General features: G+C 38.7%; 1 protein-coding gene across 1 annotated transcript in view; it reads right to left on the bottom strand.

The window, feature by feature from the left end:
• The window catches only part of dchs2 (dachsous cadherin-related 2), a 138,310-nt gene that overhangs the window by 102,430 nt on the left and 19,842 nt on the right, over positions 1–16,038 (bottom strand). The gene's annotated exons all lie outside the window — the stretch shown is intronic.

Here is a 16,038-nt window from a genome sequence, read left to right as displayed (position 1 = left end):
CAGTGTAGATAATTAGTTTTACAAAAAAGTTAAAAACAGAAAATGTGAAAAACAAAAAAAATCTAGTTAGGTATAAGCGACAGGGCTTAATGAAGAACTAGCAAATCGTGCTTGCAATAAGTTCGCAAGAATAAAATTGTTACTGAAATGATGATGAGGGGAGAGAAGAACATCACATGTTACAGAAGAAAGGAGATTATTTTAATAAGTAGTGACTTGTGAGAGGACTCAATATTAGAACAGTCACATGATTAGTATGGGATGGTATTATAGTCACTTAAAATACAAAGTGTAACATGAACAGGTTAACAGAACACATTGGATAAGAAGGGAAATGCAGGGCACATGTAAGTCAGTATGTGTCAAGTGTGGGCGTCAGCTAGCGTAGTATACTGATGTCTATAATAATTATCATAAAAAGCAATTTGGTTGCATAAACGTTATTGTCAGTGAAAACATTCCCGTGTGTAACCCGCAAGTACATGTATGTTTAACCCGGGTTTTGATGTAATTCTGGAAAAAGTAGTGTACAACTGGCCATGGATAAAAACAGGGCCTGGCAAATAAACTCTGATGTTATTAAACATTTGTCCTTGTGACTTGGTGAGAGTCATAGAATATGCTAAACAAATGGGGAATTGCCTGAGCTGTAATATAAAGGGAATATCTTGTTTGAGTTATCAGTGTTATGAAATCCCTGTAGCTTTACCATCTTAGTGTTTCTTGCTGTCTGGCAGTTTGCTGCTGCTCTTCAGAAAGGTTGTGTGTGTGATTCGTTTTTCGTTCACTGTCCAGGTGCGAGACTTGCTGCCGTTGATCTCGAATAATGTCGCTCTGTGGTTTGTGATACGTTGTCTTTGTTGTTCTGAAGGCATCTGCCTGTGCTGGTTGGTCTAGCATGATGTAGATGTTTCTGCTTCTGTCATTGGTGTGAGTATGCAGGCCGGCGAGACCATTTCTGTTTGTCACAGCTAGGCTGTATGTGCCTTTCAATTTTATCGGGAGGCTTACCTTGAAGTAAAGGATAAAGGAGGTGTAAAATGGTAGTGTCATAATGCAGTTTCGGTGAGTAACAAAGTATGCACTGAATAAACAGTCAAATACCGCAGTCGATAATTGGTCACATTGAAGAACTAAAGACTTGAAGATAATAAGCCTAAGACCAAAACTCTGCCAGGAACACGGATTCCTCACTATCGTTGTGGAGGGATAGAGTAGTTGTGGCCACCGTTGTTTATATCGAACATGGATGGACACAAGCGCAATAATATAAGGATTTTCAAAAAAGTGTTTGCTATTTCATAATATGTAAGAAGGAAGACAGTTGTCTTTAACATTGAGAAAACTATAAAACCGCTTCTTTACTGATAAAAGCTTTAAAAACAGAAAGCTATAATTACAGTTCTCCTATACTGATAAAATATTTGAATATGTAAAGTTATTTGACTTTACTCCAATAAACATTTTCAGCTTACTACTATGTATCAATCCTTCATTTAAAACCTACCATCTATAGTACATTGGCCCAGTATGAATGCATGTGCTTGTATGTATGTGGGTCTGCCCTGCAATGAATGGCTTCCTGCTTTGTGCTTAATGCTGTTCAGATAAGCTCCAGCTCCCCACTTTCATTACATAGGCAGAGTTTTGTGATCATAGCTCCTGGAGTTAGTTTAACTACTGTATACGAAAAAGTACTTCTCTGTTGGGTTGGTCAGTGTATTTTGTTTTGCCTCTGAAATGTTTTTTCAATTCTCTTTTTAAAAGGAATTAATTTCTAATAGGATGTGTGCCATTTACATTTGCATTTTTTAAGTTTGAAAATGTTCACGCTTTGATTTTAATTACCAAATATAACCATCAGACTGAAATTCAAATTTGCATTTGTAGCTCCTTAATAGATTAGATTAGATAAACTTTATCAATTCCTTGGGGAAATTCAGATACATATAGGCGCAGAAATGTAAATAAACAAGGATACGGACTCGCAGGACAGATAATACAGCTAATCAGTCAATTAATCAATAAATAAATAAATATTGTGCAGATATTTAAAAATGAACTTTGAGTGTATAATCGGTGGATGCATTGAATTGCCTGATAGCAGTGGGTACAAAAGAACCCAAGAGATGCTTCTTATCTCTCCACGGTGGAATGAGCCTGTGGCTATAAGTGCTCCAAGACAGCGCCTCCTGGAGGGGATTTTTCATGTTGGCATCTAATTTTGCCACCATCCGCTTCTCCACAACAGCTTCCAGTGTGTCCAGTGTTTTTCCTGGTAAGTTTGTTCAGGCATTGTGCTTCATTTGAGCTCAAGCTGCTTCCCCAGAAGACCACAGAGAAGAACACCACACTGGCTAATACTATGCACTGACTAAACTGACAGCGGTACAATCGTCCATAGCTTCACATTTACAGGATCCCAAGTTCAGCTCTTGGTTCAGTTACTGTCAACAGAGTGGGAGAGGTTGCACTCATTGCCCCTTTCTGCACATCTGGCTTATCTGTTGGCAACACTTACAGCACTGATTTGGGCCTCTCTGACCATGAAGCAGTTCTTTTAACTGTCTTGATGCCTCTTCCTGCTTTTAAACTGTAAACATCTAATTTTTTTAAGAACCCTTAAAATTATCTGCAACCCCCTATTCTTGCTTGTTCCGTTTCTGATCTTTTTCTACCTTCCCCTATTCCATCTACATTAGATAGTCTTATTGAAAGCTATAACTCAGCCCTCCATTCAGATAAAAGAGCTCCTTTAAAACACAAGGAGGTCACCTTTAGGCATTCTGTTCCATGGTGTAATTCAGCATATGCTCTGCCCTTCACCTCTCCCTGACACATCTGGATAAAAAAGACACATATGTCAGGATGCTAATCATAGACTTTAGCTCTGCTTTCAACACAATCATCCCTCAAAAGCTGGTTGTAAAACTGAGCAGGTTGGCCTGCACACCACCCTCTGCAATTGGATCCTGGACTTCTTGACAGAGAGGCCCCAGTCAGTTCAGATGGACTGCAACACTTCCAGCCTCATTACACTGAGCACCGGAGTGCCGCAGGGCTGCGTGCTTAGTCCACTGCTCTTCACCCTGCTGACTCACGACTGCACAGCCGCGCACAACACCAACAACATCATCAAGTTTGCGGATGATACGATGGTGCTGGGACTGATAAGCAGGGATGATGAAACAGCATACAGAGATGAGGTGGAACAACTGTCTGCATGGTGTGAAGACTACAATCCATCTCTCAATGTCGACAAGACAAAAGAGATAATTGTGGACTTCACAAAATCACATCCTGCCCACATCCCACTCAGCATCAACGGTTTGGATGTGGAGACTGTTAGGAGTACCAAGTTCCTCTGTGTGCACATAACTGAGGAACTTACGTGGATGCATAACATCACTAATCAAGAAAGCCCAGCAGAGACTACACTTCCTGAGGCGGCTGAAGTGAGCAAGTCTTCCCCCTTCCATCCTCACCATGTTCTACAGAGGCACCATTGAGAGTGTTCTGACCAGCTGCATCACAGTCTGGTATGGCAACTGCAACATATCCGACTGCAAGTGCCAGCAAAGGATAGGTGAAGACAGCAGAGAACATTATTGGGGGTGCCTCTCCCTTCACTACAGGACATGTTTTACAATCGCAGTGTCCGCAAGGTCTGCAGCATTGTGCAGGACCCCTTACACCCCTCACATGGACTTTTCACACTTCTGCCATGTAAGAGAAGATACTGCAACATCAGAGCCAGTTCGGCCGGGGCTGCAGGATAGTTTTTTACCCCCAAGCTGTCAGACTCCTTAACACCACACGGCCTCAACCTCTCTCTAAAAACAGAACTTTTATACATGCAAGCCACTTTCCTGCAAAGATGAGTGTGCATGTAGAAAAGAACTGAAAATCTCATACTGACCTTTAAGTATTTTGACACTCTTGATATCCTTCTGCTGTGAAACACTCTGGACCTGTCATTGTTTACACACGTCTTAAACAACCATTATCATACACTGATAATTTCTGTATTATCTATACCTATTATTTATTATTTATTATATTACATATCAATTGACTATATTTATGTATCTAGATTGCAAATACCATACATTGCATCAATGTTCATATTGCTTACTACACGTCAATATTGCTGCTACTTCTTTGTCCTGTCTTTGCAACAATGTCTTGTCTTGTTTGTGTTTTAATTTTAAATTTTAATTTATTATTTGCACTTCATGTTGCTACACTGTGGACCCTGAGCTTCGTAATTTCGTCTATCTGTATACTTGTATATGGTTGAGATGACAATAAAGTTCGCTTTGACTTTGAAAAGTAGCTGGCTGTCATGTAAGCCTGGCCTCACTGTGCATGTCCAGGCTTTCTCTGATCATCAAAGGGCTTATAGAGATGCACTAACTGCCGAGATGCAGCCAAGAATGCACACAATGGCAGAATAATAGACAGTGACCATGATAATCCAAGGGTTATGTTCTCCGTGGTTAATATCAATCTCGCCCAATCCCCTCTTCCACTGAAGATTGTGAAAAATCATTTCACTTTCTCTGTAAATAAATTAAAAACCTAAAAAGTCTAATGCAAATCCATCCTCATTTTAATTTTTTCCCTGTCTTCCCACTCTGTACAGTTCCTTTTCCAAATTTTCACCAGCTTCATCTCAATTGTTTAATGGCCTGCTCTGCAAGATGAGGTCTACTACTTGTATACTGGACCCTATCCACACCACACTTCTCAAATTCTGTCTTTATGCCACAATTACACTTGTTATGACAATAATAAATAAATCTCTTGATACAAGCTCTATGCCAGCTACTTGGAAAATTGCTTCTGTAAAACAATATTAAAAAGGTCTGGTCTTGAGGCTGACAATCTGAACAATTTCTGGCCTATCTCTTGCTTAGTTTTTCTGTCAAAGAATTATGTGCCTTTTGTGCCCCCCCAAACCCCCCCCCCCCCAACTTACCATTACTTAACGTGTAATAAGCTGATGAATCCTTTCAGTCTGGTTTAAGAGTATAGCACAGCTGTGAAACTGCTCTGCTTCCAATAACTAATGATTTGCTTATGGCAGCAGACTCTGGACAAACCATAATATTAATTCTGTCAGACCTTAGGGCAGCAATTGATACTGTCAAGCGTAATATTCCTACTGTCCAGAAAGAAGAACATTCTGGGTATCTCTTGCACTGCCCTCCTGTGCTTTCAATCCTGTCTCACTGATTGGCGCGGGTTTGTTAGCCTTGGCCACAGCTGGTCAAGCTCAGTGCCGGTCACTCAAGGAGTTCAGCAAGGTTTTGTCCACTGCTGTTCTATGTCTATATGCCTCCCCATGACTATATTATTCATAGATTTGGACTGAGTTATCATTTAATTGTGGGTGATACTCTGAGTTATTGCAGTGTTGTAAGTGAAGTTTCATCAGATGTTTCTCAGCTCATATCTTGCCTCAAAGAAAGTAAAACTTGGGTCAAATATCTCTCTATTAAACATCCTGGAAAGCAAAAGCAAGGCTACGATACGTGATCTTCTCAGAAGTTCTCGGAAGACACTTAAAAGACCCGCGAGTCAAAAGAGACTTGCCACGTAGCGGCTCGCGGGGACCGTAAACATGAGACTTGGTGCCAAGGAGATTGTCCCAGGGCCGTCTTGTGGGGACGTGGAACATGAGATTCTTGCAAGACACGCCCTACTTACAAAAGATATCATATAAGAACACACCCAACAAAAAAAACTTAGTTGTGTAAAAGCTCTCAGCACATATAAAGAGTATAAGGACAATACGGAGAATAGAGACCCAAAGGTGTTGGAGAGAAAAAAGGCAGATAAGAGATTATGAAAGCAGTGGAATTCGAAAGGCTCAAACAAACGATGGCGCGATACACATGCAGAGAAAGGTACAGAATATGAAAGCAGCAAAATTCGAAAGTATTGTAGCGTCCCAGCCAGGTTGAGGGCTTTTTGGTTTTAAGTGACTGTTCGGTCCAATTGAGGGAGGGCGGAGTACAGCACGGAAGACTGATAGCGGGGTACTGATTGATGCGGTAAGGGGGGGCGTTGGAGAGGGTGCTAGAAAGTTGTGCTTGGGGTTAGGAATTCGGCGATTGTTCAAGTAAAACGTTTGTGACACTTTATCATGTCAGTCGCTACAGTATCAAAGAAAAGATAGAAAAGATCGCATTACCACCAACAAAAGGTGATTAATCATCAGGACCAGGTGTAATTGAAAAAATAGCAGGACAAATCGAGGTCAGAAATAAAAGGCAAAGAGTAGACAACAAAGTCTTTTCGCATTCGCATCATTCAATGCACAAAATGTGGATTTACACAATAATGGACCATACGATATGAGAATCTGTGGTCCCGGAACAGTTAAAGCAACAACAAGTTAAATTTCAAAGAATACACAATTCGGTCAGGTGTTTATTGATGATCACGGAGAAGCGATGCAAATTTTAACAGGCAAAAAGAAAGGTAATGTATGTATTCCACGAATAACATTACACACCAAAGGAGATCGTGATATGCCATTTGTATTAAAATGTTTACAGTTTACCGTGAGAATAGCTTTTGCTATGACAATCAATAAATCACAGGCAAAACATTAGAAAAAGTCAGATTATTTATTAGAGAAACAGAAACAATATTCACTCATGGGCAGTTATACATTGCATTGTCACAATGTGTCTCCAAAAAATATTGTTTTTAATGAAGCTTTAAAGTAAAAGTGCAAATAATGAAATTGAAACAATTGCAAAGAAAAAAAAAATTAAATTGTATATCCGATTAACCAAACACAGGGGTTGGGGAGCGAAGCAAGCAGGGGGGCGAAGCCCCATAGTAATTCTTTAAAATCAAAACTGCAACAAAACCAACTGGCACTAAAGCTCCGCTTCTTCTCAGTCACCCTTTGGTGATGACGTCATCAGACTTCTTTTAATGCTAGGAAATTTGGTGTCTGTTTCGATTACTTCCTTTCTTATTCTGCCCACACTAATCACATTAAAGAGAGTTTCTTACTTCCACCTCTGTAACATATGCAATGTTAGCATTTCCCTCCTTTTCTAATGCTGAGAAATATATTCATATTTTTATTACATTCTACTTTAACTACTGTAACAACCTACTGGCAGATACTCCTTCTAATCTTTTATTACGGCCTTAGTTCATTCAAAACTCTGCTTCAAGGGACTTTACACAGACCCACTTCAACAAGCACATAACAGACACCCCGCGTCTCCTGCACTGGCTCCCTGTGTTTTACAGGATTGAATATAAAATCTAATATACAATCTATAAAAACCTTTTCCATCACTGATCTCCTGTGGACCCACTAAGGTCCACTGATTCTGACAATCTCTTTGTACTCTAAGCTAATCTGTGCTCTGTGGGTGACAGAGCATTCAACTCTATAGTGCCCAGACTATGGAATGACCTCCCTAAATTGTGAAATTAGCTGACTCATTAATTCTTTCAAAAAGCAACTTAAATCTCATCTGTTCAGGAAGGCATTTAATTTACCCTGACATTCTGACTTTTCTTTCAGTTTACCCACTTTGTCCAGATCACCAGGATGATTTGTGTTTTGTATCATGAATTATATAAATATAATAATAATAATAATAATAATAATAATAATAATAATAATAATGTTTAGGGTTTTCTTGCAGTATTTGTATTTTTGTATTTTTTTCTGGTTAATTGTTTCTTAATCTGTTTCATTTCTTTGTATATCCTGTGTTTATCTTGATTTAGTGTTTAATGTGGGTATTATTTGTATCCAATTTTGCATATGTCCCATTGTTCATTCTGGATTTCTCTAACGCACTTTGAGCACAGGAAAGCTGCTATATAAATAAAATGATTATAACTATTATTATTATTGCCATTTTCTGCATCAGATTTCCTCACAGCAGTTAATTTTCCTTCCATATCTTAAAGTTGTGCGAGTTCACTGTTCAACCAGTGACTCTGGTTCAGTGTGAGTGAATGTGTCTTGTAATGGATAAGCATTCTGACAAGATTTGTCTCTTGATTTTCACTTAGGTAGGCAGAACGTCACGTTTCTTGATGCACTTCTGCAAATAATTTGGTGTCCGAAAGTCCTCAGTGTTGGTGTGTCACAGAGGGGATGTGTAACGCTGTTCATAATGGCACTCAATTTTGTTTTAATTCTCTACCTCACTATGACCTCCAGGTGGTTTGTAGTCTCACTAGCTTCTGTTCTCTACATTTCCGTACTGGATTATGCAAGTTCATAAAATGGATTGATGAGTAAAAACTGCATATAATTAAATACAAATAAAGGGGGGCTACAATCATGGAATGTCTAAGATCTGTTAACTTTACAAATTAAATGTTAAATAAGCAGTACTGATAGCCTAAAATACACCTGGTTAGTTAGGTATACTATGTTCACATGATGTTAAGTCAACCTAAATGTATTTCTGAAACACATTTCAATGAATAAACACAGGTAGACATGACCTGGAGTGATTTGGGTGGCATAACTAAAAGACCACTTGACGAGTAAAATTCATGAACAAAAAGCTTTGGAAATCTCTTTGTAGTACAACTCACTCACTAACAATACTCAAATGAATGCACAACCCCCAACACGCCGGCTACCATATGGTTACTCACTCTGATAGGTCCAAGATGCATCTGTACTTTGCAAGTGACTAATCCTTATCCTTTTAAAAAATTAGACCTTCACAATAATGACAAGCCTGCTGGGTTGTTCAAATACAGACAGACTGTAACAAGTGATTTTACAGTATATTGGCCCAAAGAAAACCCATGAAGCAAGTCCAATAAAATAAAAACAGAAAGAATCCTTTTACAAGATGCTGCTGGACTGCTTACTGATTAATCTTGTGTTTAATGTAATCTAGCAAGTGAACTGCTATTTGGAAAGTGCATTAAATACTTGACACAAGCCATGCTTAATTTAGTAAGTCTTCTTACACTAATGAAGTCTCTTAGCACCGTAACAGTTAGATAATACATGTGGATACCGGAATGTGTGAGAGTGGAAAGTAAGAAGGTCCAAGTTAAACAACAGGGGGGACGCATAGATAGAAAAGGCACTATATGATAGATAGATAGATAGAGATAGATAGATAGATAGATAGATAGATAGATAGATAGATAGATAGATAGATAGATAGATAGATAGATAGATAGATAGATAGATAGATAGATAGATAGATAGATAGATAACGTTTTCTACTTCCATTTGCATAGAGCATTGTAAGGTATCAGTGACGAAAAATTCTTTTTGTAATGATTTAAAGACAACCCCTGAATAAATGTCTGTTGATCGCTGAGTCTCGACATAAATTGGGGTAATGATTGCTTAGTGCATTTGTGAACAGTCGATAAAGAAGTTGATAGAACTATACATTCATTAGTTTATTACTGAAGCATGATTAATTACTTAATATAATTTTTTCTTGGTTTTATACTTATCTTTCATTGCTTTATTTTTGCTTCTTCACAGATATAGGGAATATGGAATAAGTGTAGCCATAGACAAAGACAATAACAATTAGCCTAGACAGGGATTAGAACGGATCTGGCGAGATAAATGCAGATTTTAGATATTTCACATTTGTTGGTGACAAAAGCGGGATTAACAAGGCTAAGGACATGTAGCATCTAACACACTGTTTTAGAACAGATGCACCAGGATCAAAAACAAATGCATCTTTTATAAATGACGCTTTGGTACATAAAGCCTTTAAAGATGTATTGTGTTACAGTGGCACCTCAGGATAATCAATATTATTTTTTCCTTTGAGTTCATAACTCAGAATACAAACACATTTATTATAGTTCTTGCGCCAATACACATCTTGTTTCTGCTTCAGTCTGCAGTTATTAAATTGTTTTTCTGTCCTTTATCAGAACAAGCGGGATTGTTTTGACAAAAAAGTGTAGCATTTACCCTTCTTATTAGATGTTTTATGTATTACCGTATATACTCACGTATAAGTCAGGATCATAAAATCAGACCCTGACTTATACGCCCAATCAAAAATGCGACACTTAATTTTTTTTTTTACTTCTTGCCTCCTCCCAATCTCACATCAGTTTCTCAGACGCATCAAATTTTGTTGAAGCATAGCAGTTACCGATTTCTTTCGCTACTTCAACGATGTTTAATTTAAAACCAGCTTCATATTTCCTTCTGATTGAACACTCCATCATAGATAAGGGATATTCTTACTATAAAGGTTTATGAGGGTGTGAGACACACAAAACAGTGTAAACGTTGCTTTGGCACCCACATAGAAAAAAAAGGCAGTGTGCTCTGTGGTTACTCTCTCAGGTGGCCATTAGCATATCATAATCTCTTAGACCAAGAGCATGAGTTTTCCACATTCGACTTATACGATCTACATTATAAAATACCAGAAATTATATGATAAAATCAAGTCCCGACTTATCAGAGGGAGAACTTATCCGTGAAAATATACAGTAGTCCTTTCTGAATAGTATAGTCCTCTCTTTACGTGTGTGGGTGAACCCTATAATCAACTGGTCTTCCATCAAGATCTGATCTAGTCTTAAAAGTGAGATGCACTTCCATATCTATATATATAATTCACTAAGCAGCTGCCAGAGCAAGCAAGACACCCATAGAAGCACGCAGGACGGAGCCACGCCCACCAACTCTAAGACCATTGGATACGATGACAACTCGCAGAGCCACACCCACCAACTTGGACGCGATGACACAGAAAAAACGGCGTCATTTATGTTCGTCTGTGCTAGAGTCCACATGCACCTCTGAGCCACGTTGACTGTTCATAGAGGCATGTTTCTCGCGGATGTGAATCGCTATATGCAGCATGTAAAACAGTTTGCGAGGGGTATCCCATGGGATCCTTAAAACAATCCTTTAAAACTGAGGTTAAAACACAATGAAGGAAGCAGTCTTTAAAAACCAATATGCCCTGTGCCTCTGTTTCATTAGCGTCTCACTTGCTTCACTGATGCAGGCCCTGCAACAGTCGAGACGCTCTCTCTGCAGCTGACCTTCTCTGTGCCTGACTCCACTACTGTCAGTCGCCTGATTAAAAATGGCCTTTTCAAGGGGAGCTATGGACCCGCTATACCACAGGAACACATTGCCTTCGAGCCTGCTCTCGCTCACTCGAACGTACCGGCTTTCTCTTTCTCCTCACTCACTCGCACACTGCACAGGGGAGAAACACCCCCAGCACGACTCCACCCGGAAACCGTTTCAGCCAAACTTCCACGCCCCTCGCTACGCTGTGAGCGCGATCATTATTTATTTAAAAATGGCCTTTTGAAGGGGAGCTGTGGACCCGCTATACCACAGGAACATCTGTGACATTGCCTTCACATTGTTTTCCTTTTATTTCTGATCCCGTTGAGCAGATCAGACACCCAGGCAAACAACACTGAATAATCAATAGCTGCAACTACTTTGCCCGCCCCAACTCCTCACCTGAGTCGGTTTCGTCTGTGTTCAGCAGTGTTTCCCAAACTCGGTCCTGGTGAACCCCTATGGCTGCAGGGTTTTGTTCCAACCGGATTCCTAATAATTACTGCCGGTGAAACTCATCCGGGATAAGTCGGTTTTTCAAATGCAGCCGTGTAGCAGATTAGTCTACCTGGATGTAATAATCCAAGATGAATGCACGCCCCCAAGCTGAGTGAAAAGCCAATGTATATTGAGTCTAGAAAACATGATCAGCAAGTCTTTGATAGGCTGCAACAAAATGATGAAAGAACGGGCGCATTTTTTTCACACAAGCTGTGTGTGTGGGTGGGTGGGTGTTAGTTAGTTAGTTAATTAGTTACTGGAAGGATTTCAAGATTTAATATGCACAAGCAATAACACTGTAAAAGCAGCCCAAACCAGAAAAGACGGCTGGCAAACAGTGGCCGACAAATTAAACGCGTGTGCATTGTACTTACTGAAAGCAGCGTTACGGATTTTGCAAATGTTCATTTTTTTCCCTCCTTTTAGACAACTGTGTCTTTCCGTAAGTGTTCAGCCATCAATAAATAATTATGCGGCGTATGCCTGCAGAAACACGTGCAGCGAGCGAGCGACACACACACACATACAGGTGCGCGCGCGCGAGAGAGAGCGCTGGCCACAAAAGAATAATAATACTTCATTACATTGATATAGCGGTTTTCTCAGTATTCAAAGCGCTATCCACACAGGGAGGAACCGGGAAGCGAACCCACAATCTTCCACAGTCTCCTTACTGCAAAGCAGCAGCACTACTATAGCGCCACAAGGCAGTTAAAGAATGCACCGGGCTCGATTTTGTTTTCACTTCTGTTTACAGCGATCGGGTCGTAGATAGCATTGTTGCAATGTTACTTTTCTTGGTGGCTTATTACATTACGGATGTTTCACATGTTCATTTTTTCCTCTGTGCTTAAAAGAGTGTTTCTCAACTGTGAATCCGGAACATCTCAGTATGTAAGCTATATTAAGCGTCAACAACGAAGACTCGCTACACCTTAATCTACAAGTACTGACACTTATCCCTACCGACGAAGTAACTTTCACCAGCGTGGCCTTCTTCGTCACAGATGATCCCACTTTCAGTCACGGACAATTATATGTTGCTCACTCCAGAGGTCTATCTCTTCATTCACCCACAATTGTATCCTCAAACCCATGCCATATGGACAACTGTGTCGTTCAGGAAGTGTTCACCCATCAATACATAATTATGAGGCGTATGCTACGCTGCGGGTTGTCTAGTATCTAATATTTCACTAACTGCTGACCTTGCAATAGAGATCAGGGAAGTACTGTAAACTATCCTGATGTCCGGTCTAAATTGCCCACCACGGCCTGGTCATTCTTGCCCCCTGTTTTTAATTGTCTCTCTCTCATTCTTTCATCATCAGCTAATGTGTGGTGGGTGGACTGGCGCAATGGTTGTCATCACATCATCCAGGTGGATGCTGCCCATTGGTGGCAGGTGAGGTGGCTCCACACTCTCTTTGAGTAGCGAGAAAAGCTCTATATAAATGTAAAGAAGAATTAGTATTATTATTAAGACATGAAGGAAATTATTGTATCTTTCTAATTTACTGCTCTGTTCCCCAAAATGCGCATATAGGAATTGAAGTCCTGTTTTCTGCTATGTTTAAAAATAATCAAAAAGGAAGAAAAAAATCCCTCTTAGACAGAGTTTATTTATAAGGAAGTAAACAACATACAGTACACCAAAGCACAGACCTCTACATGTAAATCATTTGTGGAAGCATTTAAGTTTCATGTTGTAGTATGGTAAAGTTAGGGATTTATTCGTTTTTTATGTATAGTCTAACATTTAATTTTGAAAAACCTCTTCAATGAAACTCTGGAGTCATGCATTAACAAAAGAAAACACTGTTTACCTTAACGTAATCCTGACTCTACTGAGGTTAACCTCATGTAAAAATACTTACTAGATGATATATTTCAAAATATATCAAGAAAGTCGCCTCTGTTTCAATTCATGTTTGTCAGTTAAATTAAAAAAAAAAATCTGCAAACTTTTAGTGGTAAGTTTATCAAAAAACATTCTAAAGAGGCTTTCTTTTTATTTTAAATTGGTGCTTTGGAAAAATCATACTTGGTGTTAAAAAAACAATCTTAGAATGTTTAATGTTAATGTTAGAATTGCTTAATTTACTTTTTTTATATATGGTCTATTTTATTAAAATCAAAAAACATTCCATACATGCAATTCAATTTTTAAAAAACTGGTTTGAAACAAATTGACCCCCACCCATGAGAAAGAGAGATAGGTCAGCAGAATAGCACTTTAATAATAGTAAAACTATGTAAATAAATAAATAAAAATAGATAGAATAGAAAAAGAGGAAGAGAATCCATGTCCTCAATTTAAATGCTTATTGTAAAATGTTATTTATCAGATCCTGCCAGGTTTTGAAAAAGTTTTGCACAGATCCTCTAAGTGAGAATTAGATTTTTTCCAGTTTCAAATAATATATAACATCAGTTACCCTCTGACTTAACAGAGTTGAGTTAGGATTCTTCCAGTTGAGCAAAATAAGTCTATGTGACAATAGTGAAGTAAAGGCTGTCACAGTTTGTTTATCCTTCCCCACTTTAAGCCCCTCTGTGAGCCAAACAAACACAGCTCATAGTGGATTAGGAGGGATTGTGACACCAAGGCTGTCTGAAAGGCATTTAAAGATTTTGGTCCAAAATGATGTTAATTTGGTGCAGGCCCAAAACATCTGGCCCAGTGAGGCCTGAGCTCGATTGCAATGTTTGCAGGTTGGACCTTGCCCTGGAAACATTTTGGACAATTTTAAACGTGGCAGATGTGCTCGATATATAATTTTGAGTTGAATAATTGTATGCTTTACGCATATGGAGCTCGAGTGAATTCTGTGCATTGCTACCTTTCACTCCTTTTCTGAGATGTTGAGTGAGAGATCCTTTTCCTCCTGTACTCTGGGATATTTGAAAGGAAAGGACTTTAAAATGTTTTTATATATTACAGAGATGCTGTGTGAGTCCTCAAGACTGATCAGAATTTCTTCCAGTATAGAGGTGGGTGGGAGGTGAGGAAAATTGCGTAGGTTTTGTTTAACAAAGTTTCTAATTTGAAGGTAGTGAAAGAAATGTGTTGCTGGAAAGTTAAACTTGGAGTGTAATTGTTCACAGGATGCAAAGACGTTGTCTATGTACAGATCTCTAAGTGATTTAATCCCGAATGTTTTCCAGACATTAAAAACTGCGTACGTTTGAGAGCGTGGAAAAAGGTGGTTCTCATGAAGAGGTGCCACAGATAAAAAGCTTCTCTATCTTAAAATGTTTCCTACATTGGTCCATATTCTGAGTGAGTGAAGCACAATTGGGTTGTTGCTTAATTTCAATAATAGAATAACAGTTTCTCATTGCTACTTAGAATATGGTATAGTCTTTTAAAGCCTGTACGTTAACACAAAATAGAACTGTCTGCAAAATGGAGTGTTAATTAAGCCAGTCTCACTGATAGCATGGACTGCTAGATTATTTTTACAGAGAGAAAAATAGAACATTGGCTTACATATTTCTGATCGTGCTTTAACGTACTTACATGCTTAACGACTGTATGACCAAACTTAGAGAGATGACATATAAGCCTTAAACAGAACTTTTCTTAAACAAGTACTTCTCTTCTCTTTAATATAATTTTGTTCTCTATTTCTGTGTGAATTGTTTTGTGTTGAATTTTTTTCTAAAACGAAATCCTTTGTCCATGGAAATATTTGAACACACATCACACTATTGCCAGAACTACTGTATGAAGCAAACTGTATAATTAAAAGCTGCATAACTTTGGTGATTTGTGACAAAAGCAGCGATACTTGGCATAAAATTTAGAGAGAGATAATTAGGCATTCAAGTGCCCTGGTAAATCACCCACTCCTTCTTCTCCACACTCTTTTTCTCTTTATTTCTCTACCTAAAGGTGACATAATAATAGCCTTGTAGTTAAAACTATAAGAGTTACTAAACTTTACTTTTTATATCAAGCAATACATTACATCTCAAAGCCAATACGAAAAGGAGAACACAAGTGAATTCTTTTACTGATGAATGTTTCATATACAGTATGGAACATTAAAGGTCCGCTTTAGTATGGTGAAGTTAGGATCTCAGTCATCTTTTTATGAAAAGTCTAACATTAAATTTTGAAAAACAATTAAACACTAGAGTCATGCATTAACAAAACACAAGTGGATTCTTTCACAAGGTTTAAGGATGACCAGGATTTAACCTGCATGGAGAGCAATTGAAAAGAGCAGATAAATTTAAATATCTAGGATCAGTGGTAGCCTTAGATATAGAATCAGATGCAGAGATAACCCACAGAGTGTAGTGCAGAAGGAACAATTAGAAGAAGGTATCAGGAGTGCTGTGTGTTCAAAGAATTAAGGTGATGGTTAAAGGTAAGGTTTTTAAGAGAGTAGTAAGACCAGTAATGATGGATGCAGCTGAGAAATGGACAATAAAAG

Source organism: Erpetoichthys calabaricus, chromosome 5 (genome assembly GCF_900747795.2).
Source record: "Erpetoichthys calabaricus chromosome 5, fErpCal1.3, whole genome shotgun sequence".
NCBI classification, from domain to species: domain Eukaryota; kingdom Metazoa; phylum Chordata; class Cladistia; order Polypteriformes; family Polypteridae; genus Erpetoichthys; species Erpetoichthys calabaricus.
Note: the sequence above shows the minus strand (reverse complement) of the source record. Positions and strands in the feature narration are given on the sequence as shown.